This window comes from Bubalus bubalis, chromosome 2 (genome assembly GCF_019923935.1).
Source record: "Bubalus bubalis isolate 160015118507 breed Murrah chromosome 2, NDDB_SH_1, whole genome shotgun sequence".
NCBI lineage: Eukaryota > Metazoa > Chordata > Mammalia > Artiodactyla > Bovidae > Bubalus > Bubalus bubalis.
Genome location: NC_059158.1, coordinates 51,681,749 through 51,698,813, shown reverse-complemented (window position 1 = coordinate 51,698,813; position 17,065 = coordinate 51,681,749). Strand labels below are relative to the sequence as shown.

The 17,065-nt window shown below is 39.8% G+C and overlaps 1 pseudogene; it reads left to right on the top strand.

Annotated features, from left to right (window-relative positions):
- Positions 1-233: 233 nt before the first annotated feature.
- LOC102401569 overlaps positions 234-17,065 on the top strand; it is a 36,284-nt pseudogene continuing 19,452 nt past the window's right edge.

Below are 17,065 nucleotides of genomic sequence, written 5' to 3'. Positions count from 1 at the left end.
AGAGGGGGGTTGGGGACCATGCCTTCATTTTGTCAGTAATGCCTAATGTGGCTCCCGACAACTAGAGAGTTCTTCAAAAAATTGGAGGTATCAAAGGAATATTTCACGCAAAGATGTGCAAGATAAAGGACAGAAATGGTAAGCACTTAACAGAGGTAGAAGTTATTAGAAAGAGGTGGAAAAATACACAGAAGCACTATACAACAAATGTCTTAATGACCCAGATAACCACAATGGTGTGGCTGCTCACCAATAACTGGACAACTTGGAATGTGAGGTCAAATGGGCCTTAGGAAGCATTACTAAAAACAAAGCTAATGGAGGTGATGGAATTCCACTAAGCTGTTTCATATCTCAAGAGATGATGCTATTAAAGTGCTGCACTCAATCTGCCAGCAAGTTAGGAAAACTCAGCAATGGCCACAGGCCTGGAAAGGTCGGTTTTCATTCCAATAACAAAGAAGGGCAATGCAAAAATGTTTAAACTACTGTACACTTGTGCTTATCTTACAGGCCAGTAAATTTACACACAAAGTCCTTCAAATTAGACTTCAACAATACATAAACCAAGAACTTCTAGATGTACAAGTTGGGTTTAGGAAAGACAGAGGAACCAGTGATCAAATTGCCAACATTCATTGCATCATAAAGAAAGCAAAAGAATTCCAGAAAAACATCTGCTTCTGCTTCATTGGCTATGCTAAAATTTTTGACTGTGTGGATCATAATAAACTATGGGAAATTCTTAAAGAAATGATAGCATAGGAACACCTTACTTGTCTCCTGAGAAACCTGTATTTGGGCCAAGAAACAACAGTTAGAACCTTTCATGGAGCAACTGACTGTTTCAAAATTGGGAAAGGAGTTTAAAAAGGTTGTATATTGCCTCCTTGTTTATTTAACTTATATGTAGATACATCGTGTGGAATGCCAACTGGGTGAATCACAAGCTGGAATCAAGATTTCTGAGAGAAATATCAACAACCTCACATATGCAGATGATACTACACTAATGGCAGAAAGTGAAGAGGAACTAAAGAGCCTCTTGATGAGAGTGAAAGAGGAGAGTGAAAAAACTGGCTTAAAACTCAACTTTCAAAAAATGAAGATCATGGCATCTGGTCCCATCATTTCATGGCAAATAGATAGCCAAAAAGTGGAAAATAGTGACAAATTTTATTTTCTTGGTCTTCCAAGTCACTATGGATGGTGACTGCAGCATAAAATTAAAACACACCTGCTCATGGAAGAAAAGCTATGACAAATCTTGACAGTATATTAAAAAGCAGAGACATAACTTTGCTGGCAAAGGTTCATATTGTCAAAGCTATGGTTTTTCCAGTAGCCATGAATGAATATGAGAGTTGGGCCATAAATAAGGCTGTATGCTGAAGAACTGTGTTTTTGAATTGCAGTGCTGGAGAATACTCTTGAGAGTCCCTTGGACTGAAAAAAGGTCAGACAAATCATCTCCAAAGGAAATCAACCCTGAATATTAATTGGAAGGACTGATGCTGAAGCTGAAGCTCCAGTACTTTGGCCAACTTATGTGAAGAGCCAACTATTTGGAAAAGAGCCTGATGCTGTGAAAGATTGAAGGTAAAAGGAGAAGAGGGCCACAGAGGATAAAATGGTTAGATAACATCACTGACTCAATGACATGAATTTGAGCAAACTTCAGAGATAAAGAAAGACAGGGAATCCTGTGTTGCTGCATTCCATGGGGTCACAAAGAATTGAGCATGACTTAATGACTGAACGTGGAACACATAGTAAGCGCTCAATAAATATTAACTGAATAAGGTGGGAAAAATTGGTCATAAGTTAACTTCTAATGCTTAAATTTTTCTATATATAAATATTATTTTCTTCCTCACTAATTATATAGGTGAGCAAACACAAATAAATGTCTTTAATTTTATCCTAGTATAATTCAGGATGTTGAACCTAAGAGTTCTGTCAATTTCTGTTTCTGGAGTCTCAGAGCTTTTCCTGGTGTAGGAAGAATTTGAATATGACTTGTAAGAGGAAGAAATTTTATTTTAACCTTGAAGGAGGACTTGGAAATCTGTAAAACAAATCAACAAAACATGCAATGAGCTATGTTACCTTTGCCACAAACAAACGGGTCAAAAAAAAATGGTTGGGGTCATTCTATCACGTGTAAAAATTATTGACAGCAACAATATTAAGAACTTTATTGTTCTAATGTCTTCTAATTCTTAAAACCATGCTCTGATATAGGCACAGAAAAGTCTAAGAGAAATGAAATAGTTAGGGTACTGTCTTATTTTATTACCTCAAAAAGTGTGACTGAGATGCAGCAGCTTGTCAGGAAAGTGGTTGTTATTCTTATTTTGTCTGTTTTCAAGGTATTCAGAGTGTTTATAAATGTAAGACCTGTCTTTAGACTTAATAAGAATTTCATTAGAATCTCATATTAACTACCTTTGGGCTGTGTGACATTGTACAATTATGTGTGTAGAGAGAGAGAGAGTATATTTCTCTATATATATATATACACAACATATATGAACTGGGTTAGACTTTAACGTATACTTTAGAGTAAAACATTTACTACATGTATACTATTATATATAACATCACATATATATGGATATACTTAGATCAGATCAGATCAGATAGGTCGCTCAGTCATGTCCAACTCTTTGCGGCCCCAAGAATCGCAGCACGCCAGGCCGCCCTGTCCATCACCAACTCCCGGAGTTCACTCAGACTCACGTCCATCGAGTTAGTGATGCCATCCAGCCATCTCATCCTCTGTCGTCCCCTTCTCCTCTTGCCCCCAATCCCTCCCACCATCAGAGCCTTTTCCGAATGAGTCAACTCTTCATATGAGGTGGCCAAAGTACTGGAGTTTCAGCTTTAGCATGATTCCTTCCAAAGAAATCCCAGGGCTGATCTCCTTCAGAAGGGAACAGTTGGATCTCCTTGAAGTCCAAGGGACTCTCAAGAGTCTTCTCCAACACCGCAGTTCCAAAGCATCAATTCTTCGGTGCTCAGTCTTCACAGTCCAACTCTCACATCTATACATGACCACTGGAAAAACCATAGCCTTGACTAGACGCACCTTTGTTGGCAAATTAATGTCTCTGCTTTTGAATATGCTATCTAGGTTGGTCATAACTTTCCTTCCAAGGAGTAAGCGTCTTTTAATTTCATGCCTGCAGTCACTAACTGCAGTAATTTTGGAGCCCTCCCCCCAAAAAAATTCTGACAGTGTTTCCACTGTTTCCCCATCTATTTCCCATGAAGTGATGGACCGGATGCCATGGTCTTCATTTTCTGAATGTTGAGCTTTAAGCCAACTTTTTCACTCTCCACTTAAACTTTCATCAAGAGGATTTTTAGTTCCTCTTCACTTTCTGCCATAAGGGTGGTGTCATCTATGTATCTGAGGTTATTGATATTTCTCCCGGCAATCTTGATTCCAGCTTGTGTTTTTTCCAGTCCAGCATTTCTCATGATGTACTATGCATAGAAGTTAAATAAACAGGGTGACAATATACAGCCTTGACGTACTCCTTTTCCTATTTGGAACCAGTCTGTTGTTCCATGTCCAGTTCTAACTGTTGCTTCCTGACCTGCATACAAATTTCTCAAGAGGCAGATCAGGTGGTCTGGTATTCCCATCTCTTTCAGAATTTTCCACAGTTTATTGTGATCCACACAGTCAAAAGCTTTGGCATAGTCAATAAAGCAGAAATAGATATTTTTCTGGAAATCTCGCTTTTTCCATGATCCAGCGGATGTTGGCAATTTGATCTCTGGTTCCTCTGCCTTTTCTAAAACCAGCTTAAACATCTGGAAGTTCACGGTTCACATATTGCTGAAGCCTGGCTTGGAGAATTTCGAGCATTCCTTTACTAGCATGTGAGATGAGTGTAATTGTGCGGTAATATGAGCATTCTTTGGCATTGCCTTTCTTTGGGATTGGAATGAAAACTGACCTCTTCCAGTCCTGTGACCACTGCTGAGTTTTCCAAATTTGCTGGCATATTGAGTGCAGCACTTTCACAGCATCATTTTTCAGGATTTGGAATATCTCAACTGGAATTCCATCACCTCGATTAGCTTTGTTCGTAGTGATGCTTTCTAAGGCCCACTTGACTTCACATTCCAGGATGTCTGGCTCTAGGCCAGTGGTCACACCATCGTGATTATCTGAGATGTGAAGTTCTTTTTTTATACAGTTCTTCTATGTATTCTTGTCATCTCTTCTTATTATCTTCTGCTTCTGTTAGGTCCATACCATTTCTGTCCTTTATTGAGCCCATCTTTCCATGAAATGTTCCTTTGGTATCTCTGATTTTCATAAAGAGATCTCTAGTCTTTCTCATTCTGTTGTTTTCCTCTATTTCTTTGCATTGATTGCTTAGGAAGTCTTTCTTATCTCTTCTTGCTATTCTTTGGAACTCTGCATTCAGATGTTTATATCTTTCCTTTTCTCCTTTGCTTTTCACTTCTCTTCTTTTCACAGCTATTTGTAACGCCTCCTCAGACAGCCATTTTGCTTTTTTGCATTTGTTTTCCATTGGGATGGTCTTGATCTATGTCTCCTGTACAATCACGAAGCTCAGTCCATAGTTCATCAGGCACTCTATCTATCAGATCTAGGCCCTTAAATCTATTTCTCACTTCCACTGTATAATCATAAGGGATTTGATTTAGGTCATACCTGAATGGTCTAATGGTTTTCCCTACTCTCTTCAATTTAAGTCTGAATTTGGCAATAAGGAGCTCATGGTCTGAGCCACAGTCAGCTCCTGGTCTTGTTTTTGCTGACTGTTTAGAGCTTCTCCATCTTTGGCTGTAAAGAATATAATCAATCTGATTTCGGTGTTGACCATCTGGTGATGTCCATGTAGAGAGTCTTATCTTGTGTTGTTGGAAGAGGGTGTTTGTTATGACCAGTGCATTTTTTTGGCAAAACTCTGTTAGTCTTTGCCCTGCTTCATTCCGTATTCCAAAGCCAAATTTACCTGTTACTCCAGGTGTTTCTTGACTTCCTACTTTTGCATTCCAGTCCCCTATAATGAAAAGGACATCTTTTTTGGGTGTTAGTTCTCAAAGGTCTTGTAGGTCTTCATAGAACCGTTCAACTTCAGCTTCTGCAGCATTACTGGTTGGGGCATAGACTTGGATTACTGCAATATTGAATGGTTTGCCTTGGAAAAGAACAGAGATCATTCTGTCGTTTTTGAGATTGCATCCAAGTACTGCATTTCGGACTCTTTTGTTGACCATGATGGCCACTCCATTTCTTCTAAGGGATTCCTACCTGCAGTAGTAGATATAATGGTCATCTGAGTTAAATTCACCCATTTCAGTCCATTTTAGTTCACTGATTCGTAGAATGTCCACGTTCACTCTTGCCATCTCCTGTTTGACTACTTCCTATTTGTCTTGATTCATGGGCCTAAAATTCCAGGTTCCTACACAATATTGCTCTTACAACATCAGACCTTGCTTATATCACAAGTTATATCCACAACTAGATATTGTTTTTTATTTGGTTACATATCCCTTCATTCTTTCTGGAGTTATTTCTCCACTGATCTCCTGTAGCATACTGGGCACCTACCAACCTGGGGAGTTCCACTTTCAGTATCCTATCATTTTGCCTTTTCATACTGTTCGTGGGCTTCTCAAGGCAAGAATACTGAAGTGGTTTGACATTCCCTTCTCCACAAACTCCAGTGACCACCTTCTGTCAGAGCTCTCTGTCATGACCCATCCATCTTGGGTGGCCCCTCACGGCATGGCTTATTTTCATTGAGTTAGTCAAGGCTGTGGTCCATGTGATCAGATTGGCTAGTTTTCTGTGATTATGGTTTCAGTGTGTCTGCCCTCTGATGCCCTCACACGACACCTCCCGTCTTACTTTGGTTTCTTCTACCTTGGAAGTGGGGTATCTCTTCACGGCTGCTCCAGCAAAACATAGCTGCTGCTCCTTACATTGGACGAGCTCGCCCCTCCTGACCTTGAACGTGGAGTAGCTCCTCGCAGCCCTATGCGCCCACTCAGCCACCACTCCTTGGAAAGGGGGTTGCTCCTCTTGACCACCGCCCCTGACCTTGGATGGAGGGTGGCTCCGTTATAGCCATGTAAAGGGCTTCTCCAGTGGCTCAGAGTTAAAGAGTCTGTCTGCAATGCAGGAAACATAGGAGACCTGGGTTCAATTATTGGGTAGGGAAAATCCCCTGAACGGGGGCATGGCAACGCACTCCACTATTCTTGCTTGGAGAATCCTATGGACAGGGGAGCACGGTGAAAAGATACAGCCTTGACGTACTCCTTTTCCTATTTGGAACCAGTCTGGTCCACGTTCAGTTCTAACTGTTGCTTCCTGACCTGCATACAAATTTCTCAAGAGGCAGACCAGGTGGTCTGGTATTCCTATCTCTTTCAGAATTTCCCACAGTTTATTGTGATCCACACAGTCAAAGGCTTTGGCATAGTCAATAAAGTAGAAATAGATGTTTTTCTGGAACTCCCTTGCTTTTTCGATGATCCAGTGGATGTTGGCAATTTGAGCTCTGGTTCCTCTGCCTTTTCTAAAACCAGCTTGAACAGCTGGAAGTTCACGGTTCACATACTGCTGAATTTCACGGATCACATTCTCCTGGCTTGGAGAATGTTGAGCATTACTTTACTAGCGTCTGAGATGTGTGCAATTGTGTGATAGTTTGAGCATTCTTTGGCACTGCCTTTCTTTGGGATTGGAATGAAAACTGACCTTTTCCAGTCCTGTGGCCACTGCTGAGTTTTCCAAATTTTCTGGCATATTGAGTGCAGCACTTTCACAGCATCATCTTTCAGGATTTGAAATAGCTCAATTGGAATTCCATCCCCTCCACTAGCTTTGTTCGTAGTGATGCTTTCTAAGGCCCACTTGACTTCACATTCCAGGTTGTCTGGCTCTAGGTGAGTGATCATACCATCATGATTATCTTGGTCATGAAGATCTTTTTTGTACAATTCTGTGTATTCTTGCCACCTCTTCTTAATATCTTCTGCTCCTGTTAGGTCCATACCATTTCTGTCCTTTATCGAGCCCATCTTTGCATGAAATGTTACCTTGGTATCTCTAATTTTCTTGAAGAGATCTGTAGTCTTTCCCATTCTGTTGTTTTCCTCCATTTCTTTGCATTGATCACTGAGGAAGGCGTTCGTATCTCTTCTTGCTATTCTTCGGAACTCTGCATTCAGATGTTTATATCTTTCCTTTTCTCTTTTGCTTTTCACTTCTCTTCTTTTCACAGCCATTTGTAAGGCCTTCCAGTGGCTGCAAAGGCATCCAAGTGTGGGCGGCTGCAACTGTGCACATGTGCGACCGAGAGGAGTATCACACGTCTGAGGTCAGGGGCAGAAGCTGGGAGGACCTTATGCCCACAGGACAGTGGCCAAGAGGAGCTACCCCACATCCGAGGTCAGGGGAAGAAGCTGAGAGTGCCAGGCTGTGACAGCACAGGAGGAGCTGAAAGGAGCTACCCCACATCCAAGGTCAGTGGTGGCCGCTGGGAGGAGCTACCCCCACCCGAGGTCGGGGTGGCGGCAGAGAGGAGCAACCCCAGCTCCAAGGAGTGGTGGCTGCGCGGGCACAGGAGGGCCGAGAGGAGCTACTCCACGTTCAAGGTCAGGAGGGGTGGAAGTGAGGAGATACCCCTTGTCCAAGGTAGGGAGCCATGGCTGCACTTTGCTGGAGCAGCTGTGAAGCGATATCCCATGCCCAAGGTTAGAGAAACCAAAATAAGATGGTAGGTGTTGCAAGAGGGCACCAGATGGCAGACACACAGAAACCATAATCACAGAAAACTAGTCAATCTTATCACACTAGGACCACAGCCTTGTCTAACTCAATGAAAATAAGCCATGCCCTGTAGGGCCACCCAATATGGGTAGGTCATGGTGGAGAGGTCTGACAGAATGTGGTCCACTGGAGAAGGGAATGGAAAGCCACTTGAGTATTCTTTCCTTGAGAACCCCATGAACAGTATGAAAAGGCAAAATGATAGGATACTGAAAGAGGAACACCCCAGGTCAGTAGGTGACCAATATGCTACTGGAGATCAGTGGAGAAATAACTCCAGAAATAATGAAGGAATGGAGCCAAAGCAAAAATAATACCCAGCTGTGGATTTGACTGGTGAGAGAAGCAAGGTCCAATGCTGTAAAGAGCAATATTGCATAGGAGCCTGGAATGTTAGGTCCATGAATCAAGGCAAATTGGAAGTGGTCAAACAGGAGATGGCAAGAGTGAACATCGACATTCTAGGAATCAGTAAAGTAAAATGGACTGGAATGGGTAAATTTAACTCAGATGACCATTATATCTCCTACTGCAGGCAGGAATCCCTTAGAAGAAATGGAGTAGCCATCATGGTCAACAAAAGAGTCCGAAATGCAGTACTTGGATGCAATCTCAAAAACGACAGAATGATCTCTGTTCTTTTCCAAGGCAAACCATTCAATATTGCAGTAATCCAAGTCTATGCCCCAACCAGTAACCCTGAAGAAGCTGAATTTGAACAGTTCTACAATGACCTACAAGACCTTTTAGAACTAACACCCAAAAAGGTGTCCTTTTCATTATAGGGGACTGGAATGCAAAAGTAGGAAGTCAAGAAACACCTGGAGTAACAGGCAAATTTGGCCTTGGAATACGGAATGAAGCAGGGTAAAGGCTAATAGAATTTTGCCAAGAGAACACACTGGTTATAGCAAACACCCTCTTCTAACAACACAAGAGAAGACTCTACATATGGACATCACCAGATGGTCAACACCGAAATCAGATTATATTTTTTGCAGCCAAAGATGGAGAAGCTCTATACAGTCAGCAAAAACAAGACCAGGAGCTGACTGTGGCTCAGATCATGAACTCCTTATTGCCAAAATCAGAGTTAAATTGAAGATGTAGGGAAAACCACTAGACCATTTAGGTATGGCCTAAATCAAATATCATTTAGGTATGACCTAAATCAAATCAAATCCCTTATGATTAAAGGGAATCAAATCCCTTATGATTATAAAGTGGAAGTGAGAAATAGATTTAAGGGATTAGATCTGATAGATATAGTGCATGATGAACTATGGACAGAGGTTCATGACATTGTACAGGAGACAGGGATCAAGACCAACCTAGACAGTGTATTAAAAAGCAAAGACATTACTTTGTCAACAACGGTTTGTCTAGTCAAGGCTATGGCTTTTCCAGTGGTCATGTATGGATGTGATAGTTGAACTATGAAGAAAGCTGAGTGCCGAAGAACTGATGCTTTTGAACTGTGGTGTTGGAGAAGACTCTTTGAGAGTTCCTTGGACTGCAAGGAGATCCAACCAATCCATTCTAAAGGTGATCAGCCCTGGGTGTTCATTGGAAGGACTGATGTTGAAGCTGAAACTCCAATACTTTGCCACCTGATGTGGATAGCTGACTCATTTGAAAAGACCCTGATGCTGGGAAAGATTGAAGACAGGAGGATAAGGGGATGACAGAGGATGAGATGATTGGATGGCATCACCAACTCAATGGACATGAGTTTGAGCACACTCTGGGAGTTGCTGATGGACAGGGAGGCCTGGCGTGCTGCAATTCATGGGGGGCAAAGAGTCAGACACGACTGAGCGACTGAACTGAACTGAAGCTGAAAAATGTTTCACTTCGGATATATTTTGTTAATCTAGCCATTAGTTGGATGAAGATTGGGTCACTTCTACTTTTGGATATGATAAATATTGATGCTATAATCATTCTTGTTTCAAAGTCACTTTCATCACCATATATTACTCCCATCCTCCAACCATATGTCTTCCAGGGACATTTCACTGATTTTGTGACTCTATCATATTCTCTATGCTATTACTCTCTTTCTTCAATTATGCTTATTTTATTCATAAAGGAACTTCTCTACTACTGTTAATGCTTTGGAAATATCAGTGTGTACTTTTGGTATTCCCTGAGGTCCCTAGTACAAAGATTTGCAAAAATTATTGTTTCTTAATATTTATTGTTAAACGTTTAAGGCTACTAAAAATAGAGGGTGATGTAAAAAGAACAGAAATAAACTGGAATGTGGGTTTTTTTTCCCTCTAATGATATATCCCATATGTGCAAGGATGATATTGTAAAGCATCCAATTAAAATAAATAAATTTAAATTAAAAATAAATAAATAAAATAATGAGAAGACATAAAAAATAAAGTTTTTGGCATGGATAATACTTTTTCTAAAAATATCAGACTTCAGCTTTATTTTCTGAAAATAATCTTATCTTGTTTGTATCCATATCAGTTCATTGAAAAATTGAGTAGTATTGGAAATTTCAGTTTGTATCCTCTCTAAATCCTGCCCAGGAGCAATGATAACAATGAATTTTCCATACTTCTTGAACCTTGGTGGCATCTTGGTATCTTGAACCTTGATAGCATCTTGGTATCTAGCATGATTTGACTACTTCCAAAGTTCAGAGCTAACACTGTTTTCACAGTGACCTGGATGATTAATATGTCTGTCACTCCTCTTTGTGTCTGTGGTTCTCAAGTACTATTTCATTCTGTGAATTTGCTAAGCACGTCCTCAGAAATAAATAAATAAATAAAGCATAATACATATTCACTAATTTTCTTAAAATGTTAAAAGCTATTCATAAAAAAATCTAGAATATGTAATTTAGCCTTCTACAACAGGCTGATGATAATTTGGGCAGATTAAAGATTGTTGTTATTATTCAGTCGCTAAGTCCTGTCTGACTCTGGACTGCAAGACGCCAGGCTCCTCTGTCCTCCAATATCTCCAGATTTTCCTAAATTCATGTCTTTTGAGTGGGTGATGCTATCTCACCTTCTCATCCTCTGCCCCTTTCTCCTTTTGACTTCAATCTTTCCTAGTATCAGGGTCTTTTCCAATGAGTCAGCTCTTCACATCAAGTACCCAGAGTATCCAAGCTTCAACTTCAGCATCAGTACTTCCAGTTCATGCTCAAGGTTGATTTTCTTTAGGCTTGACTGGTTTGATCTTGCAATCCAAGGGACTTTTAGAGTCTTCTCCATCAGCACATTTTGAAAGCATCAATTCCTTGTTGCTCAGCCTTCTTTATGGTTTAACTCTCACATCCATACATGATGACTGGAAAGACCAAAACTTTTTTTTTTTTTTTTTTTTTTTAGGGCTGATATTTTACCACTTTACGTGGCATGTTGAAAACTTCCCAGCACAGAAGTTTCCTTATTCTCCCCTATCCTTTGTGGTAGTTGCCATGTATTACATCTACACAACTTCAAAACTCCATTGTTATTGATAATGTTATGACAATATCTCTCAACTGCATACTTGAGTCAAACAACATAAGAGGAAAATAATAGTTTATTATATCTGTTTATATATTTATGATTTGTTTCATCCTTCCTTCATTGCTGATGTTCTGAGTTTCTCTCTGATATAAATTCACTCTACTTGAAGAACTCACCTTAACATTTCTTTTGTATAGCAGGTCTGCTCACAGCAGATTCTCTTATTTTTCTTTTATCTGAGAATATTTTTATTTCATTTTTCTTCCTATAAAGTTTTTTTTTTTTGCTAGATATGCAGTTCTCAATGGATAGTTCTGTTCTTTCAGCACTGTTATAATGTTGTTGCACTGCCTTTTCTTTCCATGGTTTCTGATGAGAAATATGTGATTCAATGGATGAGGTCAATAGCAAAACAAAAATGACAGAAGAGTCGATGAACTGAAGACAGAAATTATACCATCTGAACAGCAGAGAGAAAATGGTTTAAAAAAATTGAACAGAGACTCAGAGACTTCTGGAAAACAAAAGATCTAGTATTTATGTCATCAAAATCCAAGAAGGAGAAGAGAAAGCAAAACACAGAAAACCTGCTTGAGGGGGAAAAAAAAGTCTGAAAATTTCCTAAATTTAGCAGAAGACACAAACTTACAGATGTAAGAAGCACAACAAATCTCCCAAAGGATAAACTCAAAGAAATCCACACCCAGACATGATGTAATGACTGCAAACTAAAGAAATAGAAAAAAGGAGCTAGAGAAATAAAATGTGTTACCTATAAGGAAACAATGATTAGAATGAAGACCAAAACTTTTAACTATATAGACCATTGTCAGCAAAGTGAAGTCACTTCTTTTTAATATGATGTCTAGGTTTTTCATATTTTTCCTTCCAAGGAGCAAGTGTCTTTTAATTTTATTGCTGTAGTCACTGTCCACAGTGATTTTGAAACCCAAGAAAATAGAATCTGTCCTAGCTTTCACTTTTCTGGCTTCTATTTGCCTGAAGTGATGGGACTGGATGCCAGACATGGAGGTACTTTATTTTTAAACATTTTCTTTAAACAGTGCCAATTTATGACCCCTCCGAACTTCTGCTATCCTTTAATGGTTATAATCACAGAAATTGGTAGAAATATTGTATGTCACTGCAGAATCTAGCCTTTGCAAAAATAGATACTGACAACCAGGAGCTGGTACGTAAGAGTGATAACTAAGCTTCTGGATAAACTGTGTAACAGGACATGAGACTAAATAGAGAAGAAAAGGGAACCAGCTCAGTCAACTTTTGTAGATGTTCTTATCCTGGTGCCAGTATTGAGACCATACAGCACAATCCAGCATTTGGTTCTATAAAAACTGTCCTCATTCAACATGATGAATAGGTAAATATAGCTCAGTAGTATTTATTTAATAACTGTTCCATTTAAGATGGTGCCTATATAGTGAAATTAAACTGAAGCAGTATGAATAGAATGAATAGAATATAAGCAGAGAGGAAAATTTATTTTTCTCTGATAATTTATTATTGCTATTACACAATTTAAGAAATCATTATTAATACTATATATAATTATGTAATACAGAAAGATGCTAGATTGATAGATGAACTGAAGAAAATATTTACAAACCATATATCTGACAAAGAATTTGTAGTCAGAATGTACATACTTTTTATACATAATGAAAACCCAATTTGATTAAAAATGAAGAAATTATTTGAACCTGAGTAAAGTGAGCCTTAGAAAGCATCACTATGAACAAAGCTAGTAGAGGTGATGGAATTCCAGTTGAGCTATGTCAAATCCTGAAATATGATGCTGTGAAAGTGCTGCACTCAATATGCCAGCAAATTTGGAAAACTCAGCAGTGGCCACAAGACTGGAAATGGGCAGTTTTCATTCCATTCCCAAAAAAAAGGCAGTGCCAAAGAATGTTCAAACTACCACACAATTCCACTCATCTCACATGCTAGTAAAATAATGCTCAAAATTCTCCAAGCACAGACTTCAGCAATATGTGAACCATGAAATTCCTGATGTTCAGGCTGGTTTTAGAAAAGGCAAAGGAACCAGAGATCAAATTTCCAACATCCGTTGGATCATGGAAAAAGCAAGAGAATTCCAGAAAAAAACATCTATTTCTGCTTTATTGACTATGCCAAAGCCTTTGACTGTGTGGATCACAATAAACTGTGGAAAATTCTGAAAGAGATGGGAATACCAGACCACCTGATCTGCCTCTTGAGAAACCTATATGCAGGTTAGGAAGCAATAGTTAGAACTGGACGTGGAACAACAGACTGGTTCCAAATAGGAAAAGGAGTATGTCAAGGTTGTATATTGTCACCCTGCTTATTTAGCTTCTATGCAGAGTATATCATTAGAAACGCTCGACTGGAAGAAGCACAAGCTGGAATCAAGATTGCTGGGAGAAATATCAATAATCTCAGATATGCAGATGACACTACCCATATGGCAGAAAGTGAAGAGGAACTAAAAAGCCTCTTGATGAAAGTGAAAGTGGGGAGTGAAAAAATTGGCTAAAATCTCAATATTCAGAAAACTAAGATCATGGCATCTGATCCCATCAGTTCATGGAAAATAGACGGGGAAACAGTGGAAACATTGGCAGACTTTATTTTGGGGGGCTCCAAAATCACTGTAGATGGTGATTACAGCCATGAAATTAAAAGACGCTTACTCCTTGGAAGGAAAATTATGACCAACCTAGATAGCATATTCAAAAGCAGAGACATTATTTTGCCAACAAAGGTCTGTCTAGTCAAGGCTATGGTTTTTTCCAGTGGTCATGTGTGGATGTGAGAGTTGGACTGTGAAGAAAGCTGAGCACAGAAGAATTGATGCTTCTGAACTGTGGTGTTGGAAAAGACTCTTGAGAGTCCTTTGGTCTGCAAGGAGATCCAACCAGTCCATTCTAAAGGAGATCAGTCCTGGGTGTACATTGGAAGGACTGACGCTAAAGCAGAAACTCCAATACTTTGGTCACCTCATGTGCAGAGTTGACTCATTGGAAAAGACCCTGATGCTGGGAGGGATTGGGGGCAAGAGGAGAAGGGGACAACAGAGGATGAGATGGCTGGATGCCATCACTGAATCGATGGACGTGAGTCTGAGTGAACTCCGGGAGTTGGTGATGGACAGGGAGGCCTGGCATGCTGCAATTCGTGGGGTTGCAAAGAGTTGGACACGACTGAGCGACTGAAATGAACTGAACTGAATAAGCACCAGGAACTCTACTCAATACTCTGTAATGGCCTATATGGGAAAATAATGTTTATAAAATGTCTATATATGTGTAAGTATAATAGATTCATTTTACTGTTTAGCTGAAACCAACAGAACATTGTAAATCAATTACAGTGCAATAAATATTTTTTAAAAAGAAATTTTCTCACTATTCTGTAGTTTCCAAGTCTGAAACCAATGTAATAGCAGGGTTGATTTTTTTATTTTTATTTTTTTGATGTCTCTCTTCATCATTTGTAGATGGAAGCCTTACACTCTGTTTTCAAGCTATATCTATTTTTTTCTCTGAACTTCAGTGCCTTATCAGCAATATGTGAACCATGAACTTCCAGATGTTCAAGCTGATTTTAGAAAAGGCAGAGGAACAAGAGATCAAATTGCCAACTGGATCATCAAAAAGGCAAGGGAGTTCCAGAAAAACATCTATTTCTGCTTTATTGACTATGCCAAAACCTTTGACTGTGTGGATCACAATAAACTGTGGAAAATTCTGAAAGAGATGGGAATACTAGACCACCTCACCTGCCTCTTGAGAAACCTATATGCAGGTTAGGCAGCAGCAGTTAGAACTGGACATTGAACAACAGACTTCTTCCAAATAGGAAAAGGAGTACTGTCAAGGAAAAAGTCAAGGCTGTATATTGTCACCCTGCTTATTTAACTTCTATGCAGAGTACATCATGAGAAATGCTGGGCTGGAAGAAACACAAGCTGGAATCAAGATTGCTGGGAGAAATATCAATAACCTCAGATATGCAGATGACACCACCCTTAAGGCAGAAAATGAAGAGGAACTCAAAAGCCTCTTGATGAAAGTTAAAGAGGAGAGTGAAAAAGTTGTCTTAAAGCTCAACATTCAGAAAACAAAGATCATGGCATCTGGTCCCATCACTACATGGGAAATAGATGGTTAAACAGTGAAAATAGTGTCAGACTTTATTTTTTTGGGCTCCAAAATCACTGCAGATGGTGACTGCAGCCATGAAATTAAAAGACGCTTACTCCTTGGAAGAAAAGTTATGACCAACCTGGATAGCATATTGAAAAGCAGAGACATTACTTTGCCAACCAAGGTCCATCTAGTGAAGGCTATGGTTTTTCCTGTGGTCGTGTATGAATGTGAGAGTTGGACTGTGAAGAAACCTGAGCACCTAAGAATTGATGCTTTTGAACTGTGGTGTTGGAGAAGACTCTTGAGAGTCCCTTGGACCTCAAGGAGATCCAATCAGTCCATTCTAAAGGAGATCAGCCCTGGGTGTTCTTTGGAAGGGCTGATGCTAAAGCTGAAACTCCAATACTTGGGCCACCTCATACAAAGAGTTGACTCATTGGAAAAGTCTCTGATGCTGGGAGGGATTGGGGACAAGAGGAAAAGGGGACGAAAGAGGATGAGATGGCTGGATGGCATCACCGACTTGATGGACGTGAGTTTGAGTGAACTCCGGAAGTTGGTGATGGACACGTAGGCCTGGTGTGCTGCGATTTATGGGGTCACAAAGAGTCGGACATGACTGAGTAACTGAACTGAATCTCTTCTTGCTTGCTTAGTCTCTGAGTTGTGTCCAATACATTGTGACCACATGTACTGTAGCTCTACAAGCTCTTCTCCCATGGGATTATCCAGGCAAGAATACTGGAGTTGGTTGCCATTCCCTTCTCCATAATCTCCTCTTACATGGTCAACAATTATATTAGAAACGATCTCCCCTAAAGCCATCATTTCAGTTAATTTCCTCCTCAAAAACTTCTACAAAGCAATTACATCTGCTAGGGCCTAAGACTTCAGTAAGCAGATATTGGATTTATTTGCATACACACAGAGACATATACACATGTAATCTTCACGTTAAACATATATTGTCATATTCTGTCTCCATATAACTCAAAAGTGATATGTTCCCATTATAATTATAAGTGATCTGACTAGCTTGAACAAATACAACTCATGCAGAACAAAACCACACCTCACATATTCCAATCCACTTTCCATGGAGTCAATGGCAACTAACTTCAGATTAAAACTGTTAAACAGATGAACTCTGCTTCATCTATACATGTGCAGCAGACTAAACCCAGGAAACTAAACCCAGCCTTTAATTCTTAGAGTGCAGATGATGGAGCAAATTCCTGATGTCACTACATGCTGTTTAAGAGGGTACTTTTTTTTTTTCTTTGCTTTTACTTTTTTTTTGTTGTTGTTGTTATCCACAGCATGGACACTAAAACCACATTTTATTTCTTCACACTATACAGAAACTGCACACATGCTTGCAAAGTCACTTCAGTCCTGTCCTACTGTTTGTGACCTATGGAGTGTAGAACACCAGGCTCCTCTGTCCATGAAATTCTCCAGGCAAAAATACGAGTAAGTTGTCATATCCTCCTTCAGAGGATCTTCCCAACCCAGGAACTGAACCAGTGTCTCTTATGTCCCCAGCATTGGCAGGCAGGTTCTTTACAACTAGCATCACCTGCAAAGCCCAT